Raw genomic sequence first — 21,474 nt, 5'->3', positions numbered from 1 at the left:
TCCTTGGAGGTCCTCAAGCAGAGTCTGGAAGCTGTTGTTTGAGGGGGTAGCCAGAGCTCCCCTCCAGCTCCCAAATTCTGTGATTCTGTTTCTAAACCTACAATACAGCAATTAGATAGCTATTCTAACTTATTATGAGTTTCGTGGAAGAAGGAAGATAGTAGCTGCGGCCAATAGATATATTGAGGACACCAGCTTCTCTCCCATGTCAGGGAGGCCTGTAGAGAGAAAATAAAAGCAAGGAGTGCCCCTACCTCCTAAATTGGTTAGATCAGGGATGAGGAAAGTGGGGCTTTGAGGCCACATGTGGCTCTCTAGGTCCTCAGGTGTGGCCCATTGGATTCAGTCAAAGGGCTGCAGTTGAGGACCTAGAGAGCCACATGTGGCCTTGAGGCCCCAGATTCCCCATCCCTGGGTTAGAGCCTAAGTTGGACTTTACATTATGGCTATAGGTTAAAATATGTTAACAAAAGGAAAAGCAAGAGAGCTTGCTGAGACTTCTTTTTGATGAAGCAAAGACCTTCTGACATGTTTTACTAACTGGGTCCTTTTCTGTGTGTGTGTGGGGGGGGGCGCCAGGGAAAGTTTTGCATTATAGTCCATGATGGCTACATCTTTGACACTGTCTTTTGAACCCTACCCTAGTTCTTGAGGTGTGCCAAAGATCATGGGACCCTCCTAGTCAGAGGTTATAAGGCCCTTATCCCTGTAATAGTTACTTCTGGATAGCAGTCCAACTTGCAAAAATGATAGCATCAATGTTCCATCTGCACAGACTGTAATTTTTTTTTTCCATTCTAACAAAGAACCCATCCTCTTAAATAATGCATGTTTGAACCTTTTCTTGAAACCTTCCTTGTCAATTCTAATCATTTGTTTGTTTGAACTAAGTTCCTGACACTTCATTTTACCATGAGCTCTATTTCCCTCTCTCCTCCTGACAGCAGATGGGAGAAGTCAAGTAGCAATAGGCTCTAAACCACCTTTGTACTGTGTCTGTAGCTATGAAGGATCTCTTTAATCCCCCCTAAAGAAAACAGTGCAAACAGGTGCATAAACCAGAGTCAAACAGGAAACTCCACAATCATTATCTTCCCAGCACAGCGTCCTAATACCCCCTTAATATAGCATTTCCCAGCATGCTCTTAATAACGGCTTCTCTCTTTCATAAGAGTCCTATAAAATTCATAAATATTCCTCAAGGAACCCAGAGAGTACCTAAGAGTCTTTAATAGCTATCATAAAATGAGGGATAAAATGTGGGAAAGAAGATCAGTCATGATGATAGTGCAAGATACGCAGAGCTGTGAATTTCCTCTCGCACCAAGCCAGTGAGTTTTATGGCAATGAGATACTACTGCCCAGAGCGCCCACCAAGATAGCAGAGGGACTCAGCTTGAAGGACCAGGGCAGGAGGGAGGAAGACAATCTCTTTTCTTAATAAGGGTTCAACTCTAGATAGAGGGTGAGGCTAAAGGGTTTGTCAAAAAAAAAAAAACTAGAGCAGAGAGCAGATAAGGATGAAGTCTGAAGTTGAAGTCCCAACTCTCCCTTACTTCTGGGTCTCTACTAATCTGCACTGCCAAATTTGAAGTTGGTTATTGCTGTTAATGCTAATGGGAATTTCCTGAAGTTTCTCTTTTTAAAAGTAGCAAATATTTACTGTATCCAATATTCAATTCAATTGAATAAGCATTTATTTAGCATAGACTGTATGCTGGGCTTTGTGTTGTGCAAAGAGCACAAGCAGGGGTGGCTAGGTGGTGCAGTGAATAGAGCACCAGCTCTGGAGTCAGGAGGACCTGAGTTCAAATTTGACCTCAGACACTTAACACAAAAACTAGCTGTGTGGCCTTGAGCAAGTCACTTAACCCCAATAGCCCTCCAAAAAGCCAAAAAAAAAAAAAAGGGTACAAACATAAATGAATGAGTTCCTGCCCTCAGTGAGTTTGCATTCTACCAGAAGATGGATAATGAGTGTGACTCATTCCCCTGTGGTTTAATGGTTAGGATTTGGCTCTGTCATCACTGCAACCCAAATTCAATTCCCTATTTAGAAGGCTATTTGGGGAGCATCTAGGTGGTGCAGTGGATAGTGCACTGGGCTTGAAATCAGGAATATCTGAGTTCAGATCCAGCCCCAGACACGATCTGTGTGATGCTAGGCAAGTCACTTACCCCATATTTTCCTCAGTTGTAAAATGGGTCCATCCTGGTGAAGGAAATGGAAAATCACTCTAACTATCTTAACCAAGGAAACCCCATGAACAAAGCATGGCATCACAAAGATTCAGATAGTACCGAACAACAAAAAGTGTGACTCTTGACCCCCTAGTTCTGTAGAGGAATCATGAAGAAGGGCCATGTGATGACTGGGCAAACCTATCTCAATTCTTCACTAGTACTGAAATTTAGCTGCATTTTGCATTTCTCTATAGGAGTTGTCTGCAGGGTATTAAAGATCATGTTGATATGCAGATATTGCCTTTGGGATGTTATTACTGAGTGAATTTGGTTCTGAAAAGAGTATGGAATTCAAGAGAAAGGCCAAATTTTCAACACAGACTAAATGTCATTTGAATTGAGTTCTAGGTTAAACTGCTATAAACTTAAGGTGTGATTTTGGAGAAATAGTAATGTTTCCAGACCTCAATTCTTAACCTATTAATAAGAAAATTTAATAAAATGATTAATCAGAACCTTTCCACTTTTGTCTATGACCTTATAGACTCTCCTGTGGAATTAAATGGTGTACGGGGTGGCTAGGTGGAGAAGTGAATGGAGTGCTGGCCCTGGAGTCAGGAGAACCCAAGTTAAAATCCAGCCTCAGACACTTGACACGCTTACTAACCATGTGACCTTGGGCAAGTCACTTAACTCCAATTGCCCTGCCCCCCCCTTCCAAAAAAAAAGGAATTAAATGGTGTTCTTATACCAATTCAGGTCTGAAAGCAATGTGGGGAATGTGAGATAATGAAACGACCATTGCTTTTGGCATTAGAAGACATTAGTTTATGTTTAGACACTACCATTTATTAATTGGGTGATGTCAGCCTAGGACTTCAAACCCATCAGTGAATTAGGGGGATGTCTACCCCAAGCATGTGAAGACTTCCCCAGTGGAGTGGGCAGATGAGAACAATTTGTTCTAATAGGCATGAAGGCAACCGAAAAACCTGGTCAGACATGAAAGATGCCAAGGTCATCTACTACCTCCCAGGTCATCTCCATTCACCTTGACTTTTGTCATGTCACTAGACTTTGATGAATCTAGAAAAGAGATCAAGACTGATAACTGTGCAACTCTGCTTCACTTAAATCCAATCCACACACAAGTAAGTCATCAACCCATGATGTCACTGGTCTTTTTCAAAGGATGGACAACAAAAAACTGCAAAATCTAGACAAAGTAATTGGAGGGGGATGGGGCTCTAACAGCTCTGGGGAAATCAAGGAAGACCTGATATGGGAGCTGTCACTTGAGCTTTCTTTCACAGGCTTAGAGACTGCATGAGGTAGAGTCCAAACAGTCAAATGATCACAGAATCCTAGAGTCGGAAAATCAGCTGATCTAACCTCTACCTGAACAAGAAGCCCCTTTAATGACAGCTGACATTTCTACATTTTTTTTTAAATTTTGCAAAGTGCTTTGAATAAAATATTTCATTGTAGCCTAACAACTCTATTAGGTAAACATTCTCTCCATTTTACAGGAGAAAAAAGTCTTAGACTAAGGAGGTCAAAGAGCAAACTATCCTCACATGGCTAGTAAGGTGTGGTTTGAATTCAGTTCTTGCAGACTCCAGTCCTACACTCCTTCAGCCATACCAGCTAAAGGCTCTGCTTTTATAGATGGGGAAAACAAAGACCAGAGAGAGCAGAGGTCCCTCCCCTAAAGTCAAGCAGATATTAAATAGCTGGATTGAACTCCTCTGCCTCCCTTGTAGAACAAAAAAGATGGAGGTAACTCAAAAACTGAGTCATCCAAGCATCCATTTTACAGCGGAAAAAACTAAAACTCAGAAAGATCCAGTCATTTGCTCAATGTCACTGAAAATGATTACCTGCGATTCAAACCCAGATTTTTTTAAACTCTAAACTCAGTGCTACACTATGAGTTCAAGCACTGTGGGGAGATACAGAGATGGAAAAGCTATGTTCCTTTCCCTCTGAGAGCTCAAATCAGACTTTATTTGTTTATTTTCTATGACGCTCTGATCCCATACTGCTCCAAAGCCCTCTGAAGAAGTCTCTCTGCCTCTAGCCTTTATTAAAACCCAAGTATTCTCCCTAAAGGCAGCTGAGTGGTGCAGTGACTAAAGGGATAACCCTAGAGTTATGAGATCTTGAGTTCAAATGCAGCCTCGGATACTTACTAGCTGTGTGACCCAGGGCAAATCACTTAACTCTGTTTGCCTCAGTTTCTCATCTGTAAAATGAGGGTGGAGAGCAGGCGCTAAGGGCTGATGGGATGGCCTTCTGCACTTTCACCCCAGTCCCCTTCCTCTGGCCCAGAGGGAGGCCAAGGGGATGCTGACAGGGGGAAGAAAAGAGTGGTATCTTTGCCAAGAAAACCCCAAGCAAGGTTGTAGATAGTGAGACCAGACTCAGCAACAACAGCAACATTATTCCTAAAGCAGGGCTTTCATCATGACCCCTCCCCTACTCAGAAATCCTCATTAGCTCCCCATTGCCTCAGGAATAAATGGCAAAGTAAATACTGCTTTAAGGCAAAGATTCTTAACTTTTTTTGTGTATGATAGGTCCTTTTGGCTGCTTGGTGAAGCCTGTGGATAAGCTCTTTAAATGTATAAAGTAAAATACATAGTATAATCAAAGGAATCAATTATTTTGAAATAAAAGTATTTTTCCCCATCCAAGTTCATGGACCTCATGAAATCTATCCACAAAATGATCACAGCTAGAAACTCCAGCTGTAAAGCTGATAGCACATTATTCTCAGAACGATCTTAGGAGAAAGTTAGCGCACCTATTATTAACCTGCATTTCAAGATAAGGAAATGGAATCTGAGAGAGGATAAGGAGTGTGTGGCCAAAATCATATTAACTAGTCTGTAGCTAAGCCAAGATTCAAACTCAAGTCTCCAGAGTATGAGTCCAACTCCAAGGATGATTTTTCTTTTCACCTGATTCTCTCTCTCTGTATCTTAACTTTTAAAATGCAATGCATGTGTCTTAGCCTTGAATTCAAGGCTAAGAGTTCTTACTCAGCCTCAAATCAAACTCCCCAGACATATAGCTCACCTTTCTACAATACTTAAGGGTTTACAAAATGCTTTCTCCACAAGAATCCTGTGAGGATGGTAGAACAAAGATTATTGTCCCATTTTACAGATTAGAAACTCAAGTTTGAGGGAATAAGATGGTTTGCTCAGAATTGCATGCCTGGTACCTTGGCAGACCTGGAAACCACATATTCTAATACCACAAGATTTGATTTCTTTTAATAAAAGTTTTAAACAACCACACAAGGATGGCACAAAGTACTTTGTGTATAACTATCAAATGAAAAGTAAAGGCAGTAAGTAAGCCTTTCATTATAAAGGCATTGTGTAATAGAAAAGGACCTGGATAAAATCATTATATCTGCACTACTATTTACTGTGTTACCCTAGAAAAGTCATTAGAACAACTAGATGGCACCGTAGTAGATGGAGCCCTGGGCATGGATTCAGGAAGATAAGTTCAAATCTGGCTTCAAACACTTAATAGCTGTGTGACCCCGAGCAAGTCACTCCATCCGATTTGTCTCAGTTTCCTCATCTATAAATGAGCTGGAGAAAGAAATGGCAGTATCTCTGCCAAGAAAACCCCAACAGGATCACAGAGAGTCAGACATGACTTTAACAAGTGTAAAACAGCAACAATGTCCTTTTTGGCTTTCTGTGACCAGGATTTCCATACCAATTCTTTCACTTATTAAGCCTTTTGGCTCTGGGAATGTCCCTTGCCTACCCTGAGCCTTATGTGTAAAATGGGAATAATAATATTTGCTCCTCCTGTCCTTCATGATTATGAGGTAAGGATAATGATGGCGATGATAATGATGATGATGATGATGATGATGATAATGGTGATGATGAGATGATGATGATGGTGATGATGATGATGGTTATGATGAGATGATGATGATGATGGTGGTGATGATGATGATGATGATGATGGAGGTGATGATGATGGTGATGGTGATGATGAGATGATGATGATGATGATGATGATGATGATGATGATGATACATTTCTGTAGTGCTATGCCAGACTTTGTCACTGTGGAAGCCATTTTTCTATGGCAATTAAGTTGACCACAGGCCAGGGTGGTCTGAGAAGTCTTCCTGGAGGTGCCATACCATTCATAATGTTCCAAAGAGTCCAAAAAGAAGTGAAATCCCTATGTACATTTGCCCTATTTTCCACTGCTCTATCTGCTTTTGCTGACAGGGCAGAGAGAGCAGAGCTGTCTCATTGTTGACACGTGTAAGAGGGAAGCAAGCTGGCATGATATCAGAAACTTCCTGTAGGAGAGGAAGCCTGTTGGACTGAAAAGAAGCTGGCGGGGAATAGAAAGGCTTTCATTGTGTGCCCTGTCTCCAGGCAAGACGGGGAAGTCATTAGAAAAGGAAATTAGGATGCTCAATGCAGGTAATTTAAGATTATAGGGTAAGTCTAAGAAAATGATGATGAGGTTAAACGGTGGGGCTGACTCATTTAGAATTGATGTTCGGCCGTGGTTACCACATTATAAAATGATGCTGTAACACCTGGAGAGAGGAGAAACTTGTTCCCGGAATTAAAAAGTATAGCTCCAAGGGCAAGCATAAAAAATTTATATTGCACTGTTTAACAAAGGCTCCCCGAGATGGAGAGTTATGACAGGATCCTGGAGAAAATCAGAGGTCAGCTTTTCATTCAGCCCCCCAAACCTCTCTTGCTTGGGAGGGGAATTATATCCTTCCTGCTTTAGGCAAGCCAGGATGAGTTCACTGGCCAATTGACCTACTTCTTGCTTCTGAGAGGCTTTGCTTATCTCTTCCTCTCAGCCCACCACCCTTAAACCTTCCACTTGGTAGACATAGCTACTGTGAGGCCTCAAGCCCATGGGGGACAGTTTTCTGATGAAGTTCCTCGAAAAGGGTTTCCATTTGATGCTACCTAGGTCACCAAGGCATCCAAGGGGGGAAAATGTCCCTTGAGCTGTGTGGAATATACTTGACAATTGGGGTCATGTTGGTTGCAAAGTTTAGCTCTCTCTACACCATTAATGACCTGACTATCAATCCCAGAGACAACTAGGAATCCCTTTCTTAAAATAAAAAAAATAAAATAAAGTACAAGATCCAGCATTACACATTGGAAAGAGCCCTAGATTTTGTGTGAGAAGCAATGGGTTCAAATTCAAACTTTTCTACTTACTATCTGCTGGATTTGTGTAAGCTCCTGAAGATCCTTGGCCTTATGTTCCCCATCTATTCCTACTGCCCCAAGAACCAAAGACAAAACCTCTATCTGATATTTAAAAGCTTTTACAATCCAGTTCCAGTTTACCTTTCCAGTATGGTTTCATATTATTCTTCCTAGACCACTCCATCTTATAGCCAGACTGACAGATTGGCTGTTTCCTTTACATGGCTTACCATTTCCTATCTCCATATATTTGCCTAGGATGTCTCTCATGCTTGGAAAGCATTCTTTCCTCATTTCTTCTTCTTGGAAACCTTTGATTCCTCCAAGGCTCAACTCAAGCACCTACTTCCTATATGGAAGGGGGTCCGGTCTATCCTGATCTCCCAGTTGCTAGTACCCTCCCCTGCCCCCATTGAAATTAAGATGTGTGTACATACATGTATATACACGTGTGTGCGTATATGTACATGTGTGTACATGTATACATATACACATATATGAATACACATATATAAAATTTGTATGTATTTTTTTCATGTATCTAACCATGACCTAGGGAACCCTAAGATACAGGAACTACATAGACCAGGTTTTAGTCTGGGATCCTGACCCCAAAGGTCCTAATTATTTGACTCATCATGGTGTCACTCCAGAGGTTTTTTCCCTGAACTAATTTCCAAAATAAAGCTTAGATATAACTCATATCTAGGTTTTTCCAAATTTATATAATAGGGTCACCTACTGCATTATGAAATTTATATTCAAGGGCTGCTAAGAGCTTTATAAATAGCATCTCATTTCATTCTTATCACCGTAAGAGGCAGGTGCTATTATTATTACAATTTAACAAATGAGGAAAATAAGGCCCAGAAGTTAAATGATTTGACCAGGGTAACATAACTAGTCATTGCCTACGGTTAGATTTGAACACGAGATTTTCTGTCCTTGGGTTGTGTGCTCTGTGAGATCTAGCTGCCCTTGAATAAGGATCCGTTCACTCTCTGACACTGGGGGCCACAGTAGCCAGGGCACTGGGCCTAGAGTCAGAAAGACCTCAGTTAAAATCTAGCCTCAGATATTTACTACTTGTGTGACCCTGGGCAAGTCATCTAACCTTTCAGAAAATAAATATTATTCAAAAGATTATAAAATCATAACATTTCACAGTTGGAAGGGATCTCAGAGGCTGCCCAGTCCAACTCATAGCTGAACAAAAATCCCCTCAAAAAAAAGATCCTAGATTTCTTTCTCACAAGCTATTGTTCAATTACACCTCAGGATTCTTTTTTTCACTCAAGTAGAGGTCTCCATATCCCTATTAAACGTCACCTTAAATTCAGCCCATTGTTCTGGCCTGCTGAGATGTTCTTGAAGGAGAATTCGTCCTGCCAAAGAGACAGTTATTGCCTGCTAGCTTTGTGTCAGTTGATAGAACAGAATGAATTGGGATTGCTGTGGTTGCAATTAGCAGCTCCTGCCTGATTAGTGTCCTCGAAAGACTTCACTGATCATTGCCTACAGGAGAAAAAGAAAAAGATGTTATTCTTCATTCTGTTATTCAAAGCCCTCTAGAAGTTAATTCCAACCTTTTCCAGGAGAATCCTTTGTCTCAACATTCATAATATAATAACCATTCCCCAAACATAGATGCCACAAGGGAATTCTGCACCGGGGATAGGCCCAATTTGAAAGACTCTTCTCCACTACCTTTCCACAGTCCTGGGACTCCCTCTCTAAATTCTAAAAGCACTTTGGTATAGAGAAAAAAGTGCTGGATTTGGACATCTGGGATTTAAACCCAGAACCCAGTTCTGACACGTCCCCACTACACGTCCATGGGCAAACCACTGGACCTCTTTGGTCTTCTGTTTCATAATCTGTAAACAACATAAGGATACCTTCCCTACTAATCTCCTGAGGTTATGGAAAAAGCACATTGAAATCATAAAGTGTGCTTGTTTGTGTTGTCTTTACCCTAAATATTCTTCAAGATCCATCTCAAGTCCAGTGTTTCCTCTGCCACCTTCCCTGACCACTCCAGCCTATGGGAATCTCATTCTCACTCCTCCAACACCTACAGATTCTAGAATCCAGCTAAAGTATCCCATTTGCTTTTTCTTTTGCATGATAATTCATCTCCTGACTCCATGCATTTGCACTGGATGTCCCTGCCTCCCCCCCCCCAACCCCCAGAATGTTCTTCTCCCACTTCTGATTCCCAGGTTTCCCAGCTTCCTTCTAGACTAAGATTCTATCTCCCTAGAATGAACCTAGTTATTTGCATATTATCTCCCTCTTTAGAATGTGAGCATGAGATAAGAGATCATTTCTCTGTTCCCTTTTGTTTTTGCCTTTCCTTGGCTTAATAAGTAAATGCTTAATTTCTTAACTGACTAGCTATCTATACCTCTCATTGGATACTTAGAATTTAATGTCTAGTATTACTGTTACCTATTGATGTTTATGGGCTTTGTCACCCTAACTAGATTATGCTCAAGGTCCTTGAGAACCTAGAGCATGTCTTATTAACACCTGTATCCAGGGGAGCTTTGAAACTTGCTTATGCCTGCTCTCAAGAGCTGGTTGTTAAATATTCAGTGAATATTTATACCCCAGAAATTGGCAAATGCTACAAATCAGGACCTGATTTATTGTTTTGTTAACTGTCTAGACTTAAGAAAGTTGTGGAGAAAATGTTAATAATGAAGATTAAACTAAAAAATGTGTTATACATACTTTTTCTCTTCCAGAAAGCCAGGTGTTAAACATTAACAGCATATTTTAACTATATTTGTCACAGGGTATAGCACACAGTATGTCAAATGTCAGTCAACCTTATTTTCTAGATGTGTAAATGCTTGAAACATCTGTGATTTTTGTCAGCATAGGACACTTTTAGTCCTGCATTGATGCAGGCTATGGCCTATCTGTGATTTAGAAGTTGAGTCCTTAATATGAAATTATGTTTAATATGAATATATATGTAGAGCTTGTATCAGATTTCATGGCGTCTTCAGGAGGGGGGAAAAAATTTAAAGCTCAAAAGCATGTGGAGCTGAATGTTGCAAACTAAACATAAATGAATAATTTTTTTTTTATGTTGAGTATTTTTGTTGAGTTGTTTCAGCTGTGTCTGACTCTGTAACCCCATTCAGGGTTTTCTTGGCAAAAATGTTGGAGTGCTTTGCCATTTCCTTCTCAAGCTCATTCTACAAATGAGAAAATTGAGTCTGAATGAAGTTAAGTGACTTGTTCAGGGTCACACAACTAGTAAGTGTCTGAGGCTGAGATCTAAACTCATTTTCTCCTAAATGCAGTCTCAGCACTCTATCCACCACACCACCCAGCTGCCAGTTAAGTCTTGGGGAGCTTCTAGAGACACATCCAGGTCAAAGGACATTTAGGCAGCAAAGTTGCCATATGGATAGTGTACAGGACTTGGAATCAGGAATACATGAATTTGAATCCTGCCTCTGCCACATACTACTGTGTGACCCTGAACAAGTCACTTAACTTCATTCAGACTCAACTTTTTCATTTCTAAAATATGGATAATCACAGCATCTCCCTCCCAGGTATGTTGTACAGAGAAAATGAGCCAATATTGGTAAAGAATTTTGCAGACCTTAAAGTAGTATATAAACATTGCTGTTTGTTTGTTTGTTGTTACAGATTACAAAACTGTGCCTGAGAGAAATTAAAATGGTTCGACCAGGGTCATAGAGCTGAGAGGAGGAAAGTGAGACTCTATGAATGCTTTCCTAATCTCTCCCCATCCCTAGCTAAAATATTCTCTTTCTCCTCACCTTGCTAGAGCCTTTCTCTGTCTTTCCTTGGGCCCCATCTACCTCTCCCTTCTATAATACTGGCCTTACAATCACTTTCTTCAGTCCATAAGGCTACCATGTCCATCTCTGGATCCCCAGCCCTGGGCTCCAGGCCTTGCCAATATTAGGCACAAAAATGAAGTGACAGGCAGAGGGGACTGAGAATCCCCAATGTCTCACAGCTTGACTCCTGAGAATCTCATCCTCAGCTAATAATCTCAGTCTCAGTCAAAGGCACGTGTTTCAGTAAAGCTTCTGTATCTTTCATGTACACCCACGGCTGCCTCTTAGTGCTCAATGAGATGATGGTTTCGAACCTCAAGGCCATGACGAAACCTTCGACTATTTGCCTTCCTGCTGTAAACTGCTTTGGACATTTCATAAATGTTTGATGTGTTACATCCTGGGGGAAAAAATGCATTACTTCCTAAGTCTGTGTTATCTGCATTGACATCTCAAATGAAAGGGGGGCAAAAACAGGACAGCTTTTTTCAAATAAAAAAGATGATGAAATATTTTCCATCTTTCTGAGAGCTTTAGGCTTTAGAGGTTTGTACCTGTGCTTCTCCCTCAGGCTCTCCTACTGAGCTAGGCCTTGTTTGGGTCCCTTTTGTAGTTGGATAGGTGGGCCAATTAAGTCACTCCAGATGCAGATGATGGAAACAATAACGCTAACTCACAATTCTGTAGCATTGTCAGGTAAACAAGGCACTTCCTCCTAATTCCCCAGTGAGGCAGAAAGTGCAAGAAGCATTATCATTAGCCCCATTTTACAGATGAAGAAACTTTCTGAGCTGACACATGGCATATAATAATTTATGTTTAAATAGCACTTTCGGGTTTAGAATACATTTACTCAGACATAGATCTTCTCTAAGTCTCCAAGCTGGCGTGCAAACCCAGAAATTCTCAGCCTAATTCTAGCATTTCTTCACACTGACGTGAGCTACCACTTATTGTATTATTTCAGGTTCAATCCTTTTCTAGTCTGCTAATTTTGAAAAGCAGAGCCCTCATTAGAAATACCTGCTTACATACAATGACTATTCATACACCTATTTTCCACTTAGGTAACTAGGAGGTATAGTGGATAAAGCACCAGGCCTTGAGCCAGGAAGACTCATCTCCCTAAGTTCAAATCCAGTGTCAGACACTTACTTGCTGTGTGATCCTAGGCAAGTCACTTCACTGTTTCCTCATCTGTAAAATGGCCTGGAGAAGGACATGACAAACCACTCCTGTATCTTTGCTAAGAGAACCCCAAATGGGGTCACGAAGAGTCAGACACAACTGAACAAAACCTTTTTCCATATGGTAATAGAAAAGAACCTTGATTTTGAGTCAGATAATTGATTTGGGGCTCAAGTCACTTTTTCACAATGTAATTGTAAGGCACTTCCCCACCGTAAGTCTCACTTTCCTCTTCTGTAAAATGGAGATAACAAACCTCTTGTTTAAGTCCTCCTCTCCAGACATTCTATAATATAATTTCATAATAATATGATTTTTGTGTCTTCCTTCACGGAGCCCCACACAAATGATCTCTGCCATGGTCCCCACCCCACCATCTTGTTTCTTTAAATGAGTATCTTTGCCTAACATGTAATATTCTACCACCCCTTCTAATCTATTCCTTTTGAACAAGATATTGCCTTTCAGAATGCCATTCCAATCAGGAATCCCTTTCAATGAGTCTATGTGGATAAGTGTTGAAGCCTTGCCTTGGTATTTCTAGTATATCCAGTGAATGGTTATAGAGTCATAGAAGGCCATGACTTTCATTGCTGGGTTTTTGTATGTTTGTTTGTTTTGCATTATAAATTTATTTTATTTTGAATTCACAAAACAAAACAAGCATTTCCATAACATGGTACAATAAAAAAAGATGATTGCAGGGGGCAGCTAGGTGCCGCAGTGAATAGAGCACCAGCTCTGGAGTCAGGAGGACCTGAGTTCAAATCCAGCCTCAGACACTTAACACAAAAAACTGGCCATGTGACCTTGGGCAAGTCACTTAACCCCAATTACCCTACCTGCCCTCCTGCAAAAAAAAAAAAAAGATGATTGCACAGGAAAACTACAAATCTACCATGTAGACCTTGCTATTCCCTCCAAATCTACAATGGTATCATGTAAATTTTTTTTACTTTCCTTTTTTTCTTCCCTCCTCCCCTGCCCTAGAGATGACAAATAGGCATGTGTGTATATACAAAGTGTGTGTATATACATATTTTTATAATTACTTTATATATATATATATACATATATATATCATTTCTTTCTCTGGATGTGAATAGCATCTCTCTTCATTTTTCATTTGTGTATTTATAATGGTCAAAATGACTTAGTTGCTCAAAGTTGTCCTTAAAACAATATTGCTATTACTGTATACAACATTCTCTTGGTTCCTATCACTTTGTTCTTCATCATTTTATACAAGTCTTTCCATGCCTTTCTAAGGTCACTGAGCTCATCATTTCTTATAGCACAGTAGTGTTCCATCACAACCATACACCACAAATTGTTGAGTCAATTAATGGGAATCCTTACAATTTCCAGTTCTTTTCCACCACAAACATTCAAAGTTATAATTACTATTTGTGAATTTCTTTCCATCTTATTTTTACTCACTATTTTTTCTCAGCCTCTCTTCTTACCCTATCCCTGTTACCTTATCCTCTCCCCCCCACTTCACCCACCTTTGCAAAAGTCCCCCATTCTCTCACCCACCCTCCCAAATCCCAATCCACACACCCCTCTAAAAGTCCCTCCCCCACCTTATCCCCAAGTTGTCTATCCTCTCTACATGTTTAGAAGACTTCTATACCCTTCCAGCTATACATGCTGTTTCCTCTTCAACCCAAATGAGAGTAAAGTTCCAACATTACCAGACTTCCACACCTACCTACTTCCTCTGTATTAGTTCTTACTTTCGCACCCCATTTTTATAATGTAATTGTTTCCTTTTACCTACCCAATTTTGTTTTGTAGAATCATCCCCATTATACACAAGTCAACCCCAACCTTTCTTTCAAATTGCTTAGTAATGATGACAGCTTTAAGAATATTGATAACATTTTCATATATCTGATAAACAGTTTGGCCTTAATAAATGTCTTGTAACTAGTCTTTAATGTTTTCTCTTTATTTCTTACAGATTTTTTATATCAAATTGTCCATTGAGTTCTGGTATTTCTTCATGGACTCTATCTTCCATTAACGAATGCACTCTTTTTCCTCATCTTATGCTCTATGCTATCAGGCTTGTAAGCTATTATTGAGCCATTTTCTCCCTCTCCATTTTTAATTAAAATCCATCCTGATCAATTCTACAGGATATTTTAGTTTTACCAACCCTCATCAGATCTTTTCCACTCCTAGCCAATAGACCATCATTCCTACACTTTAAACCAAAGGTCCAAATTTCACATTCAGATCAAATGGTCTTAGTCAAAAGTTCACTCCTCTTATCTGTCTTTCTTTTTTCTCTATCTTCCACCTTTAATTCTCAGAAATTATCATCATAAAATGATAATTTTTTCAATATTTCAAGATTTGATCATTCTTCCAGAGTGGCTGCATTCCTTCACTGAGGTTGATAATAATCCCTCTATATTTTAATGAATGATCTTTGAGAGCTGCTGTGGCCTAAAAGAGTCATCACCTGGCAGCCAACTTGGTCATGATCCTCTCTAAACTTGTTGAATCTGGACTTCAGACAATCGGCATCCAGTTCATCATTAAACACATAGATGACATTCAGGTCTTATGGGGATAGAAGAGACGGGAGGTGATTACTTGAGGATACATGAGGCAGGTTCCTCATATGGGAAGAGACTATCCCTATTCCTTCCCTTAACTCTCCTACCAAGTGAGTCTACAATGCTCAGCATATCCCAACTGGGGATCCTAGTTCCGCTAGTCCCATTCACAACTCCTTTGTGTCATAATCTTATTATCCCACACTTTGAAAAGTCATTTGCTACAGCTTCTCATCCTCAGGCAAACAAATATATGGGCTCCTCAAACATCTAGAATAGACACTCCTTTATTCTGCCTTGTTCATGGAGCAAGATTATTTGCAACCTACTTCAGGTATCCAATCTAATATTTCATTTCCATGAAAGCTAAGATAATTATAGGATCACAAAGGACTGTGTATCCTTTCTCAAAGTATGATTCAGGGACCCCGTGGTGTCCCCAAGATTCTTTCATTGGGTCTATGAAGTTAAAATTGTTTTCATAATAATTTCATAAAATTGTTTTCAAAATAATCATGTTTTAATATTTAATAGGATAAATGTCAATAGATATAACTCAATAAACAAAAGCTCTTTGGCAAATCCTCAAAACATTTTTAAGAATATGAAGGGGTCCCAAGACCAAGATGTTTGAGAACCACTATTCTAGACCCACTTCCTACCCCATTCAATGATCTCTTCTATAGAATCCCTAAGACATGTTTATCCAACCTCTGCTCAATGATATCTAATGACGTACTCATTATCATACATGCATCTCATAAGGCAACTTTACTTCTAAGTGAATTCTCTTGCTTCACCGCTCTAACCTTTACCATCCCTTCTTCTGTCAAGGAGCAGCCTGCCTGGTGCCTATATCATTTATGGAGAGGAGAGTTCATGTGTCTTCTCTCAGATCCCAACTTCTCCTTAGAGCTCTTACTGATTGTCTGTAATTATTAAAAATTGGTACAATATAGTACAATCTGTGACAATAGGCATCACTAAATAGCCCATTCCAGATCCTACATTCAGGATTAATTTGGTAATAATGATTAATCATCCCCTCAAAACAAACTGAATAACCTTAAAGTAAGGTAACATAACCACCAAAGTGGGTACTTTGTATGCCCTGGAATCACTGCAGTGGCCATGAAAGAACTCTAAAACATTGGCCATCAGTTAGCCTCCAGTGATATCATCATGTAGGTTGGCCACAGACAATATATTCAAACTGATCATATAACTCTGAAATGATGACAATAACAACTGATGTTATATCACTGGGTTCAAGTTAGTCCTACTCAGAACCATTATGCAGATCTGTTTAACACAGGGAACACAGTAGTAAATACACTTCTGGTATCACAAGAGGGTAAGATACATTGGAATAAGGAAAAATTACCTTCTAGAATTGTTTCCATACTGATGATGCTAATGACAGATGCAGGTTAACCATGAGTATACATTGAAGGGACTAAAGATACAAATGCTTTCACTATGTGCTGATACATATAAGAAAATAAGAAAGAGATCTTATCAAGGATTTCATATTACTTTGTGTTAATGGTCCCCTCAAAAATCTCTGGCAATAGTGAGAGATGTCGCTGTTCCTAAATTTAGACTAGATGAAGTAAGAGTAGAAAATGAGGATTTATTTCGATCTGAAGAAGGAAACTGTGAAGAATCTGGAGAATGATTAAAAAGCACCCTTACTACAAACCATAGAAGTGACACTTGACGATTAAAGAGAGAGCAAAAATCATGCGGATGTCTCTGATGTCGAAATGAGTAAAGCATACTTAGAATGGAATTTCAAAGGGTTATTTTTAAATTTTTTTACACCAGTCTATCTACTATTCTAGGAGAGAGTGATGCAAATAAGGTAGTATCTTCTATAACTTTCATGAATGAAAGCATTCTCCCACCATATTTGTCAAAAAAAAAAATCAGCACCTGAACCCAGTAGTATATGCAGAGACCATTGCCACAATGAAATCAATCCAAGGAGAGGTGGAACAAACTAGGATATGTCTACGGTTGGTATCAGATGACACTGTGAGAGAAGCAATTCAAGAAAACTATTGAAATCCTTCAAAAAAAAGTTAATGGAAGATTACATTAATATTTAGCCGATACTTGTATAGAAAAAATGGAAAATTTTTGCCTGTTGTCCAAGTGAAGGCAACAAGAAAAGAATCATGTACAATAGACCCTGAAAAGAAGTATAAAAGAAAATGATTGATTCTTTGAGCTGAATATTGAAACCTAAAGTTTAAGATGACACACAGAGTACAAGCCAAAGAAATAACAAGGTAAACAATTCAACATCAGTTAAAAGTATAATATAAAGATTTTCAAAGCAAATAAACTAGATGAGAGACACCCTAAAGAAGGTTAATGCAGAAGTTTTTTTAATCAATTATATAATAGAAAGAAGACCAACACAATGAAAATACACTTAGATCAAACACGAAATAGAAAGTTTCTGTACAATCAGGATCATTGATGACAGAAAAATTTCATCAAGGATGGTGATTCTGCAAGATTAGAAAGTGGTGGATTCAAATAAGACTCATTTTTTTTATCTCAATCTCTTCAAAGTGATGCATGAATCCTATCAAAGCACATAACCAGTTTCCCTTCACATAAAAATCTGACCTCACATTTCTTAACAGAAAACATCACATATTTAATTCCAAAAGATGACTGTGCCAAAGACCCCTCCAAATGTGGGTCAATTATATGTTTGTATACTTTAAACAAATTCATAATGTGTATCATTCAAAATAAATTTATAAACATTTCCCCAAAAATTGGTAGAAAAACAAGCTATTACAGTATAAATTAAGTGCTTTCTGTATGCCAGAAGCTATACTAAGGACAAAAGACACAGATGGAAGCAAGCTAGTCCCTGCTCTCAAGAAGCTAGTATTCTAATGATGAAAAGCAACATTTGTAAGGGAACTAGAGAGAGATGGGATGAGGAACAAAGTATACACATGGGGTAGAATAGCACGAAAATTCTCTGGAATGAAATGGAAGCCTTCATTTTTTATCAAAATTGACCCATCAGAGCCCAAAATGTATCCATGAGCAGAATTCATGATTCTAATGAGAAGGAACAACATATGATGACCCAAATAGATATGGCATGGCTTTGGAAAAGAAAGGAAAGATATATTGTCTAGGGAGCAAATAGGTATACCAAAAAGCCTCAAGCATATCAAGGACAGCTCAGTCCATCACTGAAGAAATCACAGCAGTGGGGGGGTGGAGGGACTGACCCTAGAGGCTCACTTCCTACCATTAACCATGTTATTGGAGAGACTGCATAACGGACCATATATCCAGCCAGAAGTGAAGAAAGACACACTGAAAGAAAATAAGACTTTGAACTTGAAATCATGGGTTAATTTGAACCAATGAATGAAGGTGGTACTTACAAAATGCCTTGGTCTTCTCCAAGCAAGACATCTGGAGTATAAGGTTATAAAGAAGGAATGAGAAGTTGAATGTTCTAAGAAATCAATTGGCATGGTAAAGTCAAAGCACCACTTTCTCACCAGAAAAGGATGAAGAAAATGAATAGTTATTCTTAGAGCGCAGTAAACTGATGAAAAATTTACCGAAGTACTTTGTGAACAACCATACTTTATTTTACAGAACAGTAGTAAAAGTTGAAATATATATATATATATATATATATATATATATATATATATATATATATGTATATGTATATATATACCACTGGACCACTGGCTTGGTCAAATGTTACAAAAAATAGTGTTCATCTCTGGTCAAAGCCCATAAATTGACTAAGATCCAAGAATAGAATTGAAATGAACTAGTTGGGTGATTTCAACATGAACTCAATAAACAATTTAAACAAAGAAGGGCCATGGGGAGACTAGGTGGCGTAGTGAATAGAGCACTGGCCCTGGAGTCATGAGGACCTGGGTTCAGATCTGACCTCAGACACTTAACACAAAAAATAACCATGTGACCTTGGGCAATTCACTTAACCCCAATTGCCCTCCAAAAAGCAAAAAACCAACCAAACAAAAAAAAAAACAAAGAAGGGCTAAACCTATGACTGAGTCAGGCAGATTTGGTTATAGAAACAAATAGACTTATGTTAACAATTAAGGACCAGGCCATTGATACCAAAAATTACTGAAAGGTTATCTTTAAGGAGTCAAAGTTTTTTTTAGTAAAAGACATTATACAGTGGAATGATAAAATAAACAAAAACAAAAACCTATGCAACATATAACTAAAGGTTGCAAAAATTTAACTAATACAAGATTCCTAGAAAGGCACCACTGGTGGCTAGACTTATGCAACAGAATCTTGCTGTCCTATATAAAACAACAGAAAACAAATCCCCATAGTATAAACACAGACCCAGAAATATCCTTGGAAATTGAACAAATGATCTCTCTTGGAACCAGAGACTTAACATAGGCAAAATCATTGCCTACAACTCCTAAATATACCATTAGTCCACAAAGCAATTAAGAACAATAATTTTAATAGTTTTCCACACTGTATATGCATCATCAACAAGTTACATAGAATAAAGAGCTTTCAAAATAAGATATCTAGGAAAAGAAATTATAAGCAAACAGGACAAGGTGATCAGAGCCTGAACTAGGGTTTCTGGCTATGCCAGCACAAGAGAAATTGATATGGACATGAAAGAAAAATGGTGAGATGGTTGAATCAAGAACATTTGGCCATACATAGGATGTGAGAGATAAGGATATGTCATTGATATTATCCTGTGGGCTACTGGAGTTTTCCTAAAGATACTTCTGGCTCTAATACTCATTCAAGTAGCTGTCCAGCTACACAATAGTCCACAGAATATGAAATATAAAATGAGACATAGCAGCATTGTGATTCTTCCTTGGAACATTTCAACCTGTATCCCATCATAAAACATGATAAGAAAAATAAAACAATGCTGATGGTGATGGTGATGAGGAGAGATAATAATAGAATAAGCATGGAGGGGTGGATTGGGAGCCAGCCTTATATTTGAGAAGACCTGAGTTAAAACCCTGCATCTGACACAGCTAAGCTGTGAGGCCCTAGATGAGTCACTTAATCTCTCAATGCTCCAGTGGGTCCCTAAGAACATAAGAAGCAGAATTACCCACTAACACTGATAGAGGGGGTACCCATAACAATGGAATCCCAGGTCTAGTGTGCTAATAATTAATAATAATAGTAAAACTACTCTTAGTTGTGTAGTTCTTTTCTCCCAACAGCCTTGTGAGGTAGAGAGTAAGTAATAAGATTCAGAATGGGATGCTCAAAGGGATGGGACTTGTATACAGTTACAGCTTATTAAGTGCAGGAACCAGGACTCAAACCCAAGTGTTGTGACTTGAGTAAGCTACTTTTTATACTATACCATCTACTCTGCCTCTCTGATCTGAATTTTCTCTAGTATTTAGTATGTGCTTGCTCTGTTTCCAATTCCCAGAAGGAAAGAAAATGAAGGAGAGAAACAAATTTGCCCAGAGATGTGTGCCTCTAGGCCTGGGGAGGGAGAATAGCCTCTTTGCTTCTACTTTTTACTTTTGAGTAAGCCATAAGTTTGGCCTCAGGATTTTGAGAAAGCCCATTGTCAAGTTCTTTATAATAACAGCCTCAAGTTATGTCTTTTTTAATATCTGCAGCTTTTGAACCATAAAATATGGTATTCTTTTATAATACAAAAAAACATCAGTCTCACCTAAGTGGCATATATAAAACCTGGTAATGAGGCACAATAAATCCTTCTCGGTGAGGATTTTAAGTATATAATCCCTCTATTTAATTAACACATCTCAACCTGAAAGCAAAGGCATTTGAGATTTAACCCAAGCTTGTCCAACATTAATGCAAGGGCCTCACAAGGTAGAATACTTTCTCTCTAAAGTCCCTTCAAGTTTTTTATCTTAGGAACTTTTAGCTCTGAAACATTAATTCATTCATTCATTAACTCACTCATTCATTATTTCTTTCATTCATTCAACAAACATGCATTAAGCACAAGTGTTGGAAGAGTCTTGTGCTCAGCTTAAGGGGGAACATAAAGTATGTATCTATGACACATCCTTACCCTTATGAAGCTCATTGCTTGGCAGAGGTATAAAAAAACAAACATAGATCCTGACAATACACAGTAATATAATAAATGCATTAAAGAGAATGATGGTGATAATGATGATGGTAGTGGTGATGGTGGTAGTGATGATGATTATGGTGGTGGTGATGGTGATGGTGATGATAATGATGGTGGTAGTGATGATGATGATGGTGGTGGTGATGATGGTGGTAGTGATGATGATAGTGATGGTTGTGATGGTGATGGTGGTGAGGGTGATGGTGGTGATGGTGATGGTGATGATGATGGTGGTGGTGATGGTGTGGTAGTGATGATGATGGTGGTGGTGGTGATGATGGTGGTGATGGTGATGATGATGGTGA

This window comes from Petaurus breviceps, unplaced genomic scaffold (genome assembly GCF_028583685.1).
Source record: "Petaurus breviceps papuanus isolate PSGF00001 unplaced genomic scaffold, PetGlider_PUasm1.0 176, whole genome shotgun sequence".
Classification (NCBI taxonomy): domain Eukaryota; kingdom Metazoa; phylum Chordata; class Mammalia; order Diprotodontia; family Petauridae; genus Petaurus; species Petaurus breviceps.
Note: the sequence above shows the minus strand (reverse complement) of the source record.